Raw genomic sequence first — 18809 nt, 5'->3', positions numbered from 1 at the left:
TCAACTGGATAGCCAGAATGAATTATTATGCTTAGTTAAATGCACTGGACCCCCAAGTTGGTAAAAGGCAAGAATGTTACAGGGATCAAATTTCCTGCTTTGGGGGCCGATAACAAAATTAGGAACCTTTTCTTCATTTCTCAGCATCAGCAGAAAAACAAAATTAGGAATTGATATGAAATAGCTTGTAATATGATCACAAGAGGAGAGCCTATTTTCTCCCTGATTAATATCTGTAAAGAGCCTTAACATAAATTCTGCTTTTTTTTTTTTTGCAGTATTATTAACTGAAACTGGGAAATGTGAAATTAAAATATAATTACATTTATTCAGCAATTCAACATAACCATCGGTGACACAATTGTTGATAACCCCACAGGCAGTACTTTTTACAATTTGTTCAATCCTTATTTTCTAATAGAGCCAGACTTAAGTTTTTTATTACTTTACTTTTTTCTATTATTTTAAAGACTGGAGAAGGCAGAGAGAAACCTTTGACCATTCCCATTTTTTACAATCTCTCAAGAATCCTCTTGAGTTCTGCTCTCTTCCCTGCAGTATTGTTTAGTATTTACCAGATGTGTTTGGGTCAAAATTAAAGTAAAAGCATAAAGGTCGTGAGTCCTTTAGTAGTGAGTTTTCAATTTTGAGTTTTAAACAAGTGATTTTACCACAATGTAATCTATTCAGAGTAATATGTTTTAAATGGGTTTGAAAGGTGTTACTGTGTTGATTAGTACAAATAACAACTAAGTCACACAAACAAAAAGAAATTCAGTAAATTTAAGATGTAATGAGCAAATTGATCCATAGTAACAATTATTTGGACCTGGGTAAAATAATAATAAAAAAAATTCATGTTGACCAACTGTAACAGTACAGACCTGCTTTTACAACATAATGAGTAGCATCAGATGATAAAAATAACTCAAACTTTTCATACAACTGTATCGAAACTAATTTGTAATCACATTTACTTTCTGCCAGATTGGATGCACTTTCTATATTGTGGTTCAGGCTCAAACAATGTAAAACTTGCACCTACACTTTGGAGCTTGTGACGTTCAAGTCTCCATGATTAAATTAACAAGCACACAAAAAACATTGTTCACGTTAAGCATATGTTAGTTCCATTATTAGCTTTCCTTTATCATTCTTTGTGTAAGTTTGAATGTCAAAACAAAGTTGGTTGCTGATCCTATTTTTTCTTTTCTTCCATTTCTCAACTATATTTTTAGACCACCTTGTAGTTTGTGCAAGCAAATGAAATTATATATATATATTTTTTTACTGTGTGTTAGACAAAAGGATTGAGAATTTACTAAAGGCTGCTGTAAATCCAGGCATGTAACTTTAATTGATTCAAGAATGTATAAGCGATAATGAATTTTAGTGGATAAAATCTATTTAATTTAAACCATAATTTGGAGACTAAACTTTCATGTAGATAAATTATTAATTAGCATTTTTTTTTTCAATAAACTTATCTATAACGCCGAGTCGCAGCTAGTGTTGCATTTGTGACCTAGCAAGAAAACTGGATGACCCACCTGCTTGAAAAAAAGGGGAGCGTGGAATACTAAAATATATTTATGTAATTCATTATTTATTTCAGACAAACCTTATGTCTTCAGATAGGATATCACAGATGCTTTCTATCTCACAGTATTTTGCCCTGGGTCCTTCAGCCAACACAATGGCCAAACCTTTATTGCAGCTCTGGCAACCCGTACTTGATGTTGATAGAACTGCTGGCCGCACTTCATCTTCTAGAGGCTCAAAGTTGAGAATTGGTCTGAGACGTGGAGTTATATCTAACTGGAAGCAGCTTAACATTATGGTACAGATATATGGTATATAGTACCCCTCCTGCTGTTTAGGTGCTGCTGTTTTTTTTTTTTCTCCCTAACTTTTGCACACTTTCCAAATAGAGCTAAAGGACAAGCTTTCTCTACCACCATTAGAGTATTTGCTGCTGTCATTGGATGCAGAAGAAAAGCAAGTAGGCAGCACAAAAGATGCAGCATGCTTGGTGCAGCAATATTGCCAAATGACGGGAGAGTGCAGCAGGCTGGATCCCGTGACTGGCGTGGTTCCATTGTTGCATGTTAAGTTTTTTTTTTTTTTTTCAAAACTAAATGAAGTTATAAGTAACTGGTGTGAAAGTCCAACTCAAGTCCAAAGTTTTTGTTTTGATGTTTGTCAAGTATAAAGTCATAAAATTTACGCGTGACTCGATGGTAAGTCGCATGAATTCCATCCCTGTGGATATTTAATTAGGCACTTAGATGTACATAAAAACATGTTGATTTTGTGTCTTGTGAATCATTTCTATCTTGATTTGACCATATGTTTTGGATCCCTATGCTACTGACAACCCATTTGTATTTCAGTGTTTAACAGACTGATAGGATTTCCAGATGACAGTATCTAAATAATCAACACACACCTAAACAAATAAATATAACTTAAATTAAATTTCAAAATTTTGTACTCTGTTTCTGTAGTTTTGTATTTGTCACTGGTTTGAAATGGACTCTAGGCTATTCCTTCAAAATGCTGAATGATGAAACAATAGCTCCTTCGAAAATTACCCTCGATTGACTTAGGACCGACTAAAAACATAATAATAAAGAAGTAAAACATTTAAACAAGATCAAACATAAGCTCTTAAATATATACTTCTTCCATCAAGGAACTTCATCACACTATCACACTGTTCTTACAGTTTTATTTAATGCTCCAACTGTCAACGTATCTAAGCTTAGCAAAATTATGCAGCTTCAATAAAATATGTATTTATTTCAAGGCTTTAAGGCATCTCTGCAAAGATGAGAGGGTACAACTCATGTCACCAGTTTGAAAGCAAGTGCTACACCTTGCTGCTAGCCATTATCCCCCAACGTAGCAGTCTCATCTCTGCTGGACTGCAAGATGTTAAAAGTGGGATTTGGTTTGGCTTTAGAGGTGAATATCTGTGTGCAGCTTCACATTTATAGACATCTTGTTCTATGCACAGCCCTTTGCTCTCATTCAAGCTTTTCTTGGATCCTTTTCTGATTCTGCCATTTTTTCCCATCCCTGTTCAGTTCAGTCACGTTTGCTCATTGCAGGTAACCTGATGAGAACATTGTCCTTATCTCCCGCTGAGCTGAAAAATTGAACTTGTTTCCAAAGCCCGTAAGAATGCAGTTGATTGTCACATGCTCCCACTGAAGCCACCGAAATGGCAATTCTTTCCAAAGACGAAAAGATGCCTATCATCCTTTTCTGAGTTTTCTTTTTCTTCGGCTTGGTGCTATGTGTTTAAATATTCTTCTACAAATGTGATTTAGTAGGCAGAGAGCTTTGGGACTTTGAGGTCGCAGCAGACGAGACCTCGGTGTGTAGTAAGCGGCAACAGCATATGTAGGTTAAGGTTATCACAAGCAGACGTAAGGGACCTTCCTGCAGGAACGGTGTGGATTCAAGGGTATAGTCTTCAAAACGGCAAGATATATTAAAAGAAAAACATTACAAATTTTCTCATTATTTCACAAAATTCTTTCCCTTAGATGCAGCTGAGCAGATTTTGTGCATCCCTATTACGTTATAGCATCTAATTTATAGTAGTTGTTTTCCGTCGGCTCTTATTTCCACCAAGACAATGTTCATCTTGGATTCAATTACCTCTTCTGATTCAGAGGAGACTCGTTCAGAGCCATGTTGCTCTCAGATGGTGTGTTATCGTACCCCGTAGATTTATGTCAGAGCTGAATGAATGATGGCGGTGCAATTTTCTGCATGAAAAGCAGAGCTGTGGGGACTGTGTGTGTTTTCTAAGCTCTTGTCAGCTGTGTGGTAAAGATGTATGGGTGTGTGTTCTTTTTCCATTTACTGACCAATGTTGAGGCCTGTCACTAGCTTTTCTGTTGCTTAGGTTTGCCATGAGAATTTTGTTGGTATTTCCTCTTTATGGATCTATTTTTGAGGTGATGATTCAGTGACGTTCTGCAAGAATTTTCTCAGTAGGTACATCACAGAAACTTGTCAGATTAAAGGCTGTTAATTTAACTGATGGATGAATTGGAGATTCATTTAAATGATCACTTTGTTATCCCCAAGAGTCAGGCCTGAGAAATTTGTCAAATCAATTTAATTTGCCACTGATTTGGGAAACTGGATGGATTTGGAAAAAAACTGAAATGACAACACATGACTTAATTTTAGCTGTCAGAAGGGAATTTGATTTCAGATTTTCTATAAATAGAAGAAAATTCAAAATGGGAAAAAAATGCTATTTATAGAATTTATTCTCCATCCGTGCATCTATTTTGAAATGTCCACTTTTGTTTTCAGATAATAAAAAAAAAAGTCTAATACTGATTACTCCGGAAGCAGGAGCCTGGAAAACTATGGCATTTTAACATAACAAATATTTTGGGTCCATGTGCCAAAGTGTTACATATTTTGTCCTACATAATCTCTGTTTTTGACTACCCAACTATGAAGACCTGCAGGTCCGCAGTAAACTATTTGGCCAAAGTTATCTCGGCTGAATCTTTCTGCAGTGGAAGCTGTTGACAACCTCAATCCATGCTTGTAGACGGCTACCTAGCGTGAGGTTGCGCAGCCCATTACTGTTGCAGCAGTCATGGTTATGTCTTTCTTTGTAGTCCCAGTGAAAGGTTGATGTGCCCTGAGATGACCGGCCCCTCCTCACAGGGGTCCTGTGATATCTCGGTTGTCTCTTTCCAGGCCTGAATGGGCACATTGTGCCGCTGTCTGCCTGCTGCTGTTCTGTAGACTGCTGCACACACCTGTCAAGCTATGTCCACGGCGCCTTGGGTGTTGAGATACACCAGAGCCCTTACACACACGCACATACACCCCCCCCCCCACACACACACACCCCTAAAAGCAGTCCGATATGAACAAATAAACGCTCGGTTACATGACCCATATGCAAAGACACGGATGTATATACATGAGAAGTGCACAACTGAATCTTATGTAAACGCATGTAGATACTCTCACACAAAGACTGAAATTCATTGAAAACACATCTCTGCGTTTGCTCATGCCAAAGTTATATTCAGCATGCAGGCTGGACCCCAGAACTTGGAGAGAGTCAAGTTCCATACTTGGCGGGGGGGGGGGGGTGGGAGGCAAGGGCACCAAAGGTTGGCTGGGGTGCACACGCTAGCACATGGGAACACATTTCAGGAGTAAACTACCGGTAACTTGATATACGTTCTCAATCAGTTACAGATTTTTGGAGCAGAGGAAGCCTGTTGAATGGCATAGTTAGTCTCACACAATTAGACCCAGCTAAGAGGACATTTTTCAACAACTGTTTTCGTGATTCATCAGCTCAGTGGAGCTCAGACAGAATTAGAGGTGTCACTATTGACTTAGGACAATTTATCATAATTTTCTTTTTTTTTCTAGACCAATAAGTTAAAAATAATGACTTACTGATTGGGCATTGCAAAAATGAATAAATAAATATCTGCAGCCCTACATCATTTAAATAGGAAAACAAAAATATTTGTCTCGGTAATATCTTTTTCTTGTTATACATTTTACCTAGTACTTGCTTTTGGCATTGTATTACCAATTCTAATCTGTGATCCTTGACCTTTTGATTTAGCTTGAAGAAAAAAAGTAGTTTGTAATCACATTATTCAAATGTATTTTGTATAAAGTCTTACAATTGTTTCTCTAGACTCTGAAAACAGGAGGCATTGTCCTTGATTTCTTGCTTCACTTGAGTACATCCTCTCATTGCCTTTGAGTGTTCTCCTGTGGCCTTGTGCTGGGAGCCCTTAACATAATGAGCCTCTACATCACACTTTATCATCAAAGTAACATGCTAAATGACCATTTGCACATACACGTGTTAAGCATGCTACTGATGGACCTACGCCTTGGTGTCAGCAATACAATGTCCCTGCTGACTCTTGTGCCCTCTTGCAAGGGTGATCATTGTATTTTGGATGAGGATGACTCAAATAATAATGCCTAGATGGTGGTCCTCTTGAAAGAAAATATCTCTTTTTAATCATATATACAATAAATATTATTAGAAGCACTTGACAGACAACTGGCTGCACATAATATGTTTGCCTGAGACTTGGTGGCTTTGTTCTTACAAGGCAACCTCTATGTCTAGTTACCTTCTCTCATTGTTATGACCAGTTAGGAAGTATCAGCTCTTTTAGGCCAGGATTGAGGTTGTATGGCTAATTTTGACTGTTGGTTTCTCCAGCTACTGCCTGTAATAATGCTGTCCATTTTGTGCTGGCAAGGCTTACACCCTCTTGTTCCCGTTATGGAGATACCAGCTCCTTATAAACTAAATAATTTACAAACCCTTTTAGCTAGGTTTTATGTGTTTTGAATAGAATCAAAATCAGACCATTTTGCTTGACTCCTTTACTGTTTTTGTCAGTGAGGATAGTGCTGTTCTTTGTAACCATAAAGGCTTTAAAACTTTGGCTCTCTTTGGCTTAGAAATTATACAAATGCACAATGTAAGCAAGTCCTTTAGCTTATGTCTGCGAATGCATCAATGCAAATGTTTTCTACCTCTTTTGTCTGTGTAGCAATATTTTGTAATCCCAATTCAAATCTGCAATAGAAAAAAAAACAACTAAAGATCCCTATCCAACATGTGTATACCTTTCTAATTCAGGCATAGTTTTAAGCATAGTTGCATAAAATGTCTTGTAGTGGTCTTCATATACAATTATATTTTTAGGATATTAACTATGTGGGGTAAAACAAAAAGTAGAGAAATAATTTCTAATGGAATAAACAGACTGAGACTAGCTTATAAGGAAGATGCAGAACCTACATCATCTTTCAGCTGTTGTCACCAAGCTCAGTCAATTGTATTTCCTTCATAGGGATACTGTCTGTGCATTACAATTGCTGCCCCTTGACTTTAGTCCACAGAGCTCTCTGATTACTTGAGTGGTCATTGCAGTGTGGACTCATGTTGGAAATTCACCCTTCATGACCAAGGGCCTTATTTGTTTCCCACAGAGATACAGATTTTTTTTCACTTGCGACATTGAAAAAGAAAATAGTAACTTCTATACAAAATCATGGCACTGATATTGTCAAACATATTGAGGCGCTTGCCTATATTGACTTTGTATTCCTAATACTTAGACATCACAATAGATTTGATCCATGCAGACAGACTGTCTTCAAAGTTTAGGAATGTGTTTGTTGAATTAAGTGGCTCACAGGGTGAATGCTAAATTATTCCAGAGGTACTTTGTTAGGTTGAGGCCAGGACTCTCTGGAGATGAATTAAACACCTCAACATTTTATTGTCCATTGCACTATGGACAATGGACAATAGTGCAACGGATATTGCACTATTATGCTCTTATGCTTTCATAAGAGCATAACTGTGTTCTTATGAATTAGAGCACAGTTATATCTGAACTGGAAGGGGCCATTCTCAAACTGTTCCCACATTGTCTGGAGCATGTTACTGTCGAACGTTCATTGAATTCCTTTAGTATGCAATGATACCGCCTCCACCATAATGCAAGTACAGGTCTAATGACAATCTCCACACAATGACCGTAATTGAAGCTCAACAACATGTCTCTGCTGCTCTAGAATACAGCATCACCATGCTTTACACATCTACATCCAACACCTTCAGCCTCGAAGCTCTGTCTGTTTTTCTTGAACTACTCAGAACGCCACAGAAAGTTTGAAGATCTTTAATTATTGACTCTGCAGACGGTTGATGACTTCAGTGGATCGAGGAATGTTTAGAAATGAGAAAAAATGACAACTGAATTTCCTTTACAGGTCTGTGTACCACAGTGGTTTTCAGTTTGCTCCTAGGACTGACCCATTCTTTTACAAATGTTTGCACAAGCTGAATTCATGCCATGCTTTTTACACCTGTGACTATGGAAGTGATCAATTAGTCAATAATTGGAGGATGCAAAGTTTACCTAAAAGTGTAAACAAAGTCTTTGACTCCTGATAAGAGATTGGCCTCTGAGTGCAGCTCATTTTAAAGTCTTCCCATTCTTAGCAATAGCTGGCAGTTAATGAATGAGTTCAAACTGACAAGAATGTAGGTTACTGACGTCTGCCACCAATTTCAGTGGGTTTTCTGTTCATTAGCCATATCTCCTTTGCCTTTGGCCCTAGCACGAACATGTCGACTTGTCAGTTACAGTGTCACAACCACAGGGTCATTTAATTTAGAGCCCCGCTCCGCCGATTAGGGCTTTTGTTGTGAGTGGCTGCAACTACTGTAATGCGGGTGTTTGGGTCAGCGACAGGCACAATGGTTTTGTTACTCTCGCTGACTTGCTCACTATTGCCTCTCCCTCTCTTTCTCAGCACATTTTCCACTTGGTTGATAAAATAAGCCACTCTTTGATGAGCTTTCAGCGGGCCACGGCGCTCTGCCTCGGTAAACGCTTTCATAAAGACACACCACAAACTGTCAACTCGGATCAGTCATACAGCGGCAGCGGCTGTCCGTTGCTTTCTCATACAGTACGTGCTATTGTCTCCTGACGACAGGATGTTCACATAAAAGTTTAGTTCGTTTCAAGATGCTTCTTCATATTAAGGCAGGAAACACATTTGTAGTCCAAACCTGTTCATTGTAGGTTTGCCAAATTCACGCCTGAGTATGTTTCATTGTGATTTGTTGTATGGTTAAAAACAGTAAAATTGCCCAGGGCAGAGGCAACTAACAGCTGCAAAGCAAACACGGGTTGCAGAGAAGCAGATGGTGAGTGCTGCCAGTATGGAGACGGAGAGTTCATTTTTGATTTAATCCGATGTACAGCATAAATAGCTTTGGAGTTTGCGTTGGTTCCATTTTTCCTTTCCAGCTGCTATATTAAGTAGTGCATTTCTATGAAGCTAAATTTATTTTCTTGTACTGCAAAGGTAACGCACAATACTGGCATTAAGTAGGCATAGATCGGTATAGGATATGCATTGCAAGCAAACTTGGATGAAACATACCATACTTTCTGGTGTTTGCCCAAGGGATTTAGGCTTGGGAGTGGTGAGAGTGTTGTGCAAAGACAAACACTTAAGTATTTTTTTTCATTACTTTCTTTTAATAACAATCATAATAAGCACAGTTGATTGCTGTAATCAATGCAACAATCATTAAATCATTAATGCAAGCAAAGTATATTTCAGTTTTGAAGAAATATTTGAATATGTCTTGGAAAAGTATACATATTTGACAGAACATTTCTAAAGCTAAAAAAACTTGAAAATGTTCTTTGTCTTCTCTGTACTGTATTTATACATCTCTTCATTTCTATATATACCATTTTTATCAGTCTCTGTTAATCTTTCTCTCTCTCTCATCTTTTATCTGATTCCCTCTCTCTCGACCATTCAATCTTCATCTGCTGTGTCTTTCTCTTTCTTTATCGAGCCATCATGCATTTCTTCGCCAAGCTCATTCTTATATGGCGAGGTAGTGTTTCCCCTTCAACAACCAAACCAGGTCAAACCAGGTGTCTGGTGACACAGAGCATGAAGCGTGTGTTTTCATCCAGCTTTTGTCAAGTTTGGCATTTCGTAAAAATGCTGAAAGTAGAGGAGCTTCCAATGTAGGGATAGAAATGGCTCACGATGTGATCTGGCAACATTTAGATAGGCTAATAATAATGACAATAAGTTACTCATAATAGGGAAAACTATTTTAATAGAAAAAGCAGAAATATATAAGAAAAAAACTTTCTTTTTTCTGAACTATATTAATTTTAAATTAGAATTTTACACAGTGGTACACACATATCAGGAACAAATGTGTGTGTTTGTTTTTAGCAGTCATATTTTTTAATCTATCACCCAAGTCACGATGAGTATAATTTATCTCTCTGTTTTGTTTAGCTAAAGATTTTTTTTTTTTAATTAATGCTTAACGTGTGCTTTAGCCCCAAACAGAAAACAAAGGTACTTCAGTGCAATATAGACTAAACACCATCTAAGTTTTCGAAAGGTATTTAGTTAAGTTCTTAAGTTAGCTTGCTAAAGTTCTGTCCAGGGCAGAGGCATCTAACAGGCTAACAGACAAGATGCACCACAAGAAGCAGCAATTTGGGTAGTCAATAGAAAATAGTAAATAGTAAAATAAATTATTATTATGCACAATAAACTGTTAGCTCCACTGTCTGTGTTTATTTGTAAAATCCACAAAAGGGAGATAATTATTTTCTCCCTAAAATATTCCTAAAATCTCATCATGTCTTAAAACAGTAACTTTAATATAGATGCCCAAGTTTGTGCTGGAGGCAAACAGAAAAGTCTGTTTGTGCCTTTACAGTTAACTTGGTTATTCACCTTTAAACCCCCCCCCCCAAAAAACAAAAAAGGAAATGGTGGCGAATGGCTCTGCTTCAGTTACTTCGGTGTGGCTTTCCAAACAGCTGACCTTGTCTTTCTGACTAGCAAAAGAAAAGTGTAGGAGTGTCTTGTCAGTGAACAGGAACAAGTAGGGGAGGGGAAGCACGGTGCAACTCTGTGGTTCATGCAGTCAGATAGATGAGGTCACTCCTTTCACAGAGAAATTCAAATTTTTTTCTGTATAATGAAAGAAGGTACGACTTTTATCGGTTTTAAAATTGCAGCTTTTTAAAACCTTGGCATACCTTGATGCCCTTTGTTAATGAAACACTTGGCTGCTTTAAGTGTACATAATTATTAACACATACACTTGGTAACGAACGTTAATTAAATTTCTTCAGAAAAAAAAGCAAAAAGATAGTGAATAATTTCCAGCATTAAATTAGGAATTCTGTTTCACACTTGTGACCTTGTGTTTATGTTCTGCTGTTCTTTTGTCTTTTGTTCTCTTTCTTGTCTGTCAGAAGAGAATATCACAACATAAACTTTTTTTTTTTCCTTTTTTGAGCAGGTAAAAACACTGATCTACTCATTATACAGTATAATTTTCAGCTGTTTCACTGCTGTTTTAGATAAACAATTTCAAATTCTTAAAGCGCTTTACATGGATTTTTTTTTGACAAAACATTAATTGATAAGACCTCGAGTTCTCGCTCAATCATCTTTTCTCTAATTTTTCATGTAAACAGAAGCTTTTTTTTTTTTAGTTTTGCTGGAATTAACATTTTTAATGATGAGGAAATCCTAACTCTACCATATAAGAAAAGCATAAGCGCACACGACATTGTTAGAAATAGTGTCCTCTGCAGTATAGCCACACACTAGGCACCATCCAGCCTACTATAACCACAATGAATCACATTTGGAGTGTGAAATCAAATTTGGGTGTAAGAATGTGGCAGTGAATGCTGGAGAGTCATGCTACGTTTCATCACTTTGTAATTTAGAACGCACTTCTTTCGACAAGGGAGCTGAAAAACTGAGTGGAGTGGATAATGTGACAAAGAAAAGGAGCCAGTTTTCCGTGTGTTGCAACACACGGTCCCGGCTCTCACACTCATGCTTTTCAGCAGGGGGACAATTGTTCACTTTGAGCTTTCTAGTGATCCTGGATAGCTTGCTTGGCGGTCCAACACACACCCACAAGGTAAAAGGAAAAAAAAAAAAAAAAAAAAAAAAGAACTCACATTCCAGTCTAATTTAAATGGTCGCATATCTTTAGCAGGCAGTGAAAAGTTAATGAGATGATGTAAAATTAATCCCACTCTCAGTTTTGCTTCATAATGGAATCTCAGATGGCCTGTGCTTTTTTTTTTCTCCCTAAAATTTCAAGTGGCCTTTTGAAGGGGGAGTTTAATTCAAACCCCTAAAATGTCAGTATGTTGAGGCGTGCAAATATGGCAACTTTTCATGCTTTCTATAAAGGTCCAGGAGAAAATGTGTTTTTAACAGAAACAATTAAGATTCAGATCTTTCACGCTACTTGCCCATTTCCCCACTCTTTAACATTTTCATAAATGTTAATTTTGTCATTAGGTAACAGATGTATATTTCTGATATGAAAAACCTGGGCTGGCTATGGTTGACCACCGTCCGATGATTGTGGACAGGTATCAATGAATTCATGAAGTTGTCACTCAGATCCAATGCTAATGGCTCAAGCCTTCTTCCATTGGACTGTAATGTGATCTTGTGGCATAAGCAATGCTTAAAACCATTTGTCTCTGTTTGAGACAAAAGCATTATGCAAGAATATATTTTTCTGAAAGAGAAAGTGGATCCCCAACGATCTATACTAAAGTGTCAACTGCATCCCATTCATGATGCAGTTGACACTTTCACCAGTAAAACCTGAACTAAGTTCTCACATCGGTTACAGATTTTTCATAACACAATGTACTAATGTACTTTTATTTTATACATATGTTTGTGATTATGCCTGTTGAAAACAACATATGTAACAGATGTGGATATCACTGAATTTGTTTGGAAACACTGTAGAATTAGTAAGTGTACACATGATCTCTACCTTATGTAAAACATGTATCCAGTAACTATTTATACTTACTTATCCTTGCAGGTTGGCACTAAAACCTGTGCAATAAGCAATTAAAAACTATTACTAATGTACATTTAGTGGATGTTTATTATTTACTTTCACCAGAAAAAAAAGCTGCAACTGTAACAATCAGTATGCTCTATTATTTTAACAGGAGTAGAAATATTATTTGCTTCATGTGACATGTTGTTTTTCATTTAGATTTTTATGTAACAGTTGTAATATTTTGGAAGTGTACTATTTTTACTAAAGATGATTTAAGTGTGAGAATCTTGTGACTAATTCTTATGAAGACACCCATTTCCTACACCCCTAAACACAAAAATTACAAACTCTGGTGTAATGACAAAATCTGGACAATTTGGTTTTATTTGCTACAACACACATATAACCAAGAACCACACATAACCAAGCTTTAGAAAAACAAAATGACAAAAATACTGGAATGCCCTTAACTGTGAAGCCTAGTTAGAAGGCTGTGTGCCCAAATTATGTCATTCTGGTTCATCCATGCCTTGAGTTTCTGAGCTGCTTTATATCTTTTTACAGAACATTCTAGTAGTAATTGTTCAAGAAGGCCTTGGGCAATGGAACTTCCTGTTATGCCTTTCTCTCATCCAAAAGACTTTGATATTTTGGAAGCTTCAGTTCCGGACTACCGCCAGTACGTTAACACCAGTGATTACGCGAGAACAGTACATTTTGGCTTTGAGATGCAGTGTGCTCAGTGAGAAAATCCAATAGTGAGTAAGAGGTAAACGTGTGGCATTAAACATTTGCTCCGTCTCTACATCTGCTGGAAAACACCAAAGCAGACAACAAAGGCCAACAAAGTCCAGTGTATGATTTTCCTTCTCCGTTGTCTGGGAGTATCTTTTTTTGTGTGACAGTTTGCGGTTTGAATTGTTGCAATACGGTGCGAGCGGGTTCCTTTCCAAACAATCGCAGGCCTGGAAAATAATTGGCAGATGCTCTGTTGACCAAACCAGCTTTAGCATTTTGAGCCGAGTTGACCTATAGCACCTGCATCCACTGCCAGAGTCTTAAATTTGATCAAACATAATGAAGAGCAGATTTGATGAAGCACGGCCCTGGCAGCCCAATTGGAAGCCAAGATTAGTTTGCCATTTTGTCCAGATGATATTTAGAAATTGGCACAAAGAATCTGATTTTTTTTTTTTCTATTCTTTGGTAGCGTCTTCACTTGGTTTGGAAAAAATAGACTGAAAATGTTTTCCTGTTTTTGATGAGTGACTCGTTCAATTTCAGTTCTGCTAATAAATGGCGCAGATTGTGGAATACACCCGATCCTGCTGAATTATCTTCTAATTTTATAATGTTTTATGACAGACGACACAAATAAAGACTCATTGAAATACATTTAAATTTTACTCAAAAGTTAATTTATTTCAGTAATCTGTTTAAAAAATTTGTACTGATATAGATTAATTACACACAGGCCGGTATCTCTAACTTTTTATTTCTGAACTTATTCATTTTCATGATTATCTCTAACATCTAATGAAAAACCTGAAATCCTGTTTCTCAGAAAATTTGAATATTTCATAAAACCAATAAAAGAGACTGTTCTTTCAATACAACAATGTTATCTGCATAATCACAGAGAAGACTGCTGACGTAGCAGGTAACCAACAGAGTAACTAACACCTTTCCCATAGAGAGCAACAACAAAACGTTTTTTTTTGTTGTTTTTTTATTGCGTTGACTGTTCAAAGCGCTGTCCATGGATGTTCATGTAAAATTTTGTAGAAGGAAAAAGGATTTAATGCACAGACAACAGGAACGAAGGTAGTAATATTGGACTCAATTAAACGCAACATACTAACAGAAGTGATATTACATGTTTAGCCAAATCATCACTGACTTGAGAAGTGGAAAATTTGTTTTTGTCTGGAAAGAGTACTCGGGGCCACTGACCCTCAGTCCTTTAATTTTCCTAGCATAGTTATGACCACTCTGACCACCTTGCTCGGGCGTGGCTTAACTGAGTCCAGCTGCAATCCACACAGTGCGAATTTTCCCTCAACTTTGCTCCTCAAGACTACAGGTTTTTCTGACTTTTTCCCACCACTCAGTTTTCCATTATTATATTGCTAAGCAAGCAGTCTTGCAATTAAAAATCCAAACTTTATTGGTCGTATGTAATGTCATAATTTGTTCTTATTTTCAGTAAGCAAACCAGTGGAATATATTACTCCACAAATAATGAATCTATCTTTGTAAAACGTTTGCTTTTTAAAAGAAATTACTGAATTAAATTCTGATTTTGATTTATTCAGATTCATATGCGGTTTGGAGTTAGTCAAATGTTCTTTTAGGCAGAAATTTAAAACAAGATGCTGTGTTAATTAGCATAATAAATACCAAACTACAAATAAATCCCTTTAATTTTATCAAAACAACAATCTTATTTGGACACCTCAATTACAGAAGCTTTGGTGCTCATCAGTTTTATGATTGCATGTGAGATCTGATTAGAAATCATGTAAAGGCACTACAATTGCAGAGTTGAAGAAGAAATTGGAAATTCAGACATTCATCCATGAATGTGGTTACAATTTCTTTCTTTGTCTTCCATTAATTTGGATGTAATTAAATGTAACTACTCGGCCTTTACGCACTTGTGTCAGCTCAGTGGAGATATGTGTAATGCTGAGTGAAAAACATTCAGCGCATGGACATGAAGGGAAGGAAAGCATGTTCAAACGGTGAACTGATATCAGAGAAAAGAAGCAGAGAAGAAAAGCAGAGATGTGGCGGAGGGGTAGCGAGACAGCGCTAAAGGTTGACGAGGGGGGGGAAGCAGTCATCAAAATGCTAATGTTGTATGGGATATTTACTGCAGAGGCTTAATGCAGTTTAAAACAGGCTCTTTGTCCTGTAGCCCATCACCAAACCCCTGTTGGGCTCTAATAAATCAGCCATTAAAAGCTGATGTGACCTGAATAGCATGACAGTCAGCCTGAGTGCCAGAGAGAAGCTCCAGAAAACTGGCTGAAAAATTTATGAAGATGTCGTTTAATAATGGTTGACCTAGAGGAAGCCCTAAATAAAGAGGTTTGTGATGTGGCTGTAACAAGGTAATAATTATGATACTGAAAGGTAATTATTTTAGTTTTTGCAAAGGCATCTTAAAGGTGGCTTAAAGTCAAAGTAGCAGACTTTGAATTATTAATCCCATTTCCATTTATTTTCCCTACTTCCCTGTCTTTGTACTTCAAATTCCCCTTTGGTCGCTCAGTTTAAATTCAAAAGATGTACTGGTTGAAATATTCATCTGTGACATGTGACCCCATTTGTAGAAAACGATATATTAATAGCTGTCACTGTTAGGCAATGCAATTGAACATAACTTCCAACAGACATTCGCAAACATATACATATTTTTTTTCTAGTTATGAATCATGAAAACCTAGGAAGAGCATGGTGTGAGATTTTTAGAGTATAAAAATCTGGAGGAAAAATAGTAGTTTCATAAAACAGAATCTTGGAAAAATATAGAAATAATTACGATGTAATTGCTTTGATTTAAAGAAAGTGTGACAACTTTTGATGACTGCTGCGGAAATATCACATTTTTCTTTGGGTTGCTGCAAAGCCCAAATAAAGTAATAAAGCATAGGATATCTTCTTTCATTAATTTTCAGTTATAAATTTAGACATGGAAAACATAAAAGTTAAATTTTTGTTAACCTCACATTTGTATAAAGCAGAAAATTGTCATTATACATTTAATTATGAATAAGACTTACAGTGAATTTAAAACAGATTTTTCTTAAATTGACTTGCTTATGCTTTGATTAGCCTAATCACAACAATTGAGTTGAACATTTTCCTTGTGTTTTGGGTTTTTTAACTAACCAGCTGAATATATTTTTGGACTCTAGAGCAGTTTAAGCTCAGGTTAAAGTAGAATTTTGCTATTAAATTGCACATAGTTAAAATACCAAACAAAGCACTATGAACTACTGTATGTTTAAAAGAATGTGCATGTAGTGTAAAAAATTCAGCTCCTTATTTACAAGTCCTTACCAGTCAAAGTGTTGAAGACTTTATGTACAGATGCCAAAAAAAAAAACAAGCCAAATGACACTGAAAATTTTAGGCAAGATTCATTCAAGCAATTGAATTAATTACTTTTTAAAGCTTTATTAACCAATAATAAAGTGGAATTTTCTCACTATAGAGTGAAAGCCAGGCTGAAATTTCCCCCCACTTTTGTTTAACTCTCCCTTACAGCCACATTTTAGCTATACACACAGAACTTTCATTTCATTCTGTCAGGAAACTGGTCTGCTTTCAGACAGTGCCACTGTCCTTGCTGTAGAAATTGGAGGTTTCTGACAAATTCTTTCAGGATTCAGGGAACTCTTTTTTTTTTTTTACATCATCGTGTCTTCTTCTATCTTTTCCCCGTAATCACTATGGCAACTACAGACTCTGCATTTACTGAGGCTTCCCCTAAAAGGAGAAGGTTTAAAGCCCGACATACTATGTTTGATTTTAAAAAAGTATATTTATACAACATTTTACCATGTGTCAGATGGTTCAATTTGTTACTGCAGCAGATTTTCATCAGAAACCATAAATTTTGGCTATTAAAGCTCTTATTACTAGATTTGGAGACTGAAAAGACCAAGCGGACTCTGAGAAGTACAAGGCTGATGGTTGGGCAAAAGAGGACAATAATCAGACATCTCTCACAGTAGAAGTGGCTGACTGTTTAATATTCACAATCTCCAAACATGAGAGCACTAAATCAGGGGTTGCTATGTATGTCATGACAGGATGACCAAAAACCATTGATTTAAGTACGCTATCAGAGATTTGTTTGTGATTCTGTTGTTCAGCAGAATATTTCGCAATTGTATTGTTACTGAAATATCACTATAAAAAGTATCCATATTGTCAGAAATTCCACAACTGCGTAGAACTGAATTTATTGCTGATAGCTCAATTGAGCACAACATTATCACCACAGTCAAGTATCATCATTGAGGACACGAGCGCAAGAAAGCCGAGAGCCTATTGTCGTTTGGGTTCTCCTAAAGAAATAAGTGCTGGCAAAAAAAATGTTTTCAGTACCAGGCATACAGGCTCTTTTTGCCTTTAGCATACCTGGTGGGTGCCTGACCCAGCATAAAAAGTTGTAGAAAGTAGTCAAATGGACTAATGAAAAAAATTTGCAATTAAGTTGTTTCAATGCCAAAACAGCAGACGGTTGCCGGAAGCAACTTTTTTTATGCAAGGAAGCCCATCATATTGAGTCATCGAGTTTGCAGCAATCTCTCTTATTTTCTGACCCAGATGCTGAAAAGTGTAGGAACTACGAATCATCTGGGCATCCCAGTCTGAATTTGCTTCTATAGTGCTCTATTCTAGGGTCAAGTGCTTAAATAGGTTTTATTCAACTGTAAATTATGCTTCCTGTCATCTGTTTTTAAAAGATGTTTTGCTGTAAAGTTAGCTGGCTTGGTTTCCTAAACTCTTTTTTTTTTCTCTGTTTCTTTCCAGGACACAACATGCCTTTATTACCTGGAATGTGATATGCAGGATTTGTAATCAACAGCACTCAAGAGCCGCTCTACATTCTCGTGTTGAGGTATTGTACCGTTTTTCAGACTTCATAAACAGAGCTGAAAATGTTTGATTGCGATTCATGAATTTGAAATCGAACACAAGATGTGGTCCGTCGCCATCAACTCCCCAAACACGGCGCGGTGATGAAAAGCATTCATGTGAACCAATTGGGCTTGTTCCTTGTGTGCAATAGGGTGTTTACTGAAATGATTTATGATGGGCTCTCATCTCCGTATGCTAATCTGTGGGACACCTCCGGTAAGCCTTTAATTTCTGCGACAGCATCAAGGATGATTTTTTTTTCTGTCTCTCTTTGTATGTAAAGAGCATGTTTGGATTTCATTCCCTGATGCAAATTAGATTTTTGGTGTAATCAAGCAAAAGCGCAGCTGGTTTGTGTTTCTTCACCCGTCAAATCTGAGCTCCCCCCATTCCTCCGTCCCCACTGACTGTCCAAACTGTCCTAACCCTCTCCCAGTGTTTGCTCTCCGCTGCTTCCTGTAGCTCATCTTCCTTGACAGCCGAAGCCCTTCCCCTCCTCAATCCATCGTCGCCAAGACAAAAACATACACGCTTCCTAGCTCTCCAGAATGAATGGATCCACTTGCCTGGGTGCCTCCTGCAGTGATGTGGGATTGAATTCAATTAGGGAGATTGTTTGTCCTCCAGAGTCTACTGGTGGGCTGGGTTTGCCAGCTAATGCCCCCCTGCTTACCTCACTCCCTCATGTCCCTCAGATCTACAC

The 18809-nt window shown here is 37.1% G+C and overlaps 1 protein-coding gene across 13 annotated transcripts in view; it reads left to right on the top strand.

Annotated features, from left to right (window-relative positions):
• The window catches only part of LOC116732730 (adhesion G protein-coupled receptor L3), a 279903-nt gene that overhangs the window by 20704 nt on the left and 240390 nt on the right, over positions 1–18809 (top strand). For all 13 annotated transcript variants that reach the window (XM_032583083.1, XM_032583084.1, XM_032583075.1 and 10 more), the window contains exon 2: positions 17999–18086. The gene's annotated coding sequence lies outside the window, so the exon portion shown is untranslated. The remainder of the gene's footprint in view (positions 1–17998; positions 18087–18809) is intronic.

The sequence above is a fragment of the Xiphophorus hellerii genome, chromosome 14 (genome assembly GCF_003331165.1).
Source record: "Xiphophorus hellerii strain 12219 chromosome 14, Xiphophorus_hellerii-4.1, whole genome shotgun sequence".
NCBI classification, from domain to species: Eukaryota; Metazoa; Chordata; class Actinopteri; order Cyprinodontiformes; family Poeciliidae; genus Xiphophorus; species Xiphophorus hellerii.
Note: the sequence above shows the minus strand (reverse complement) of the source record. Positions and strands in the feature narration are given on the sequence as shown.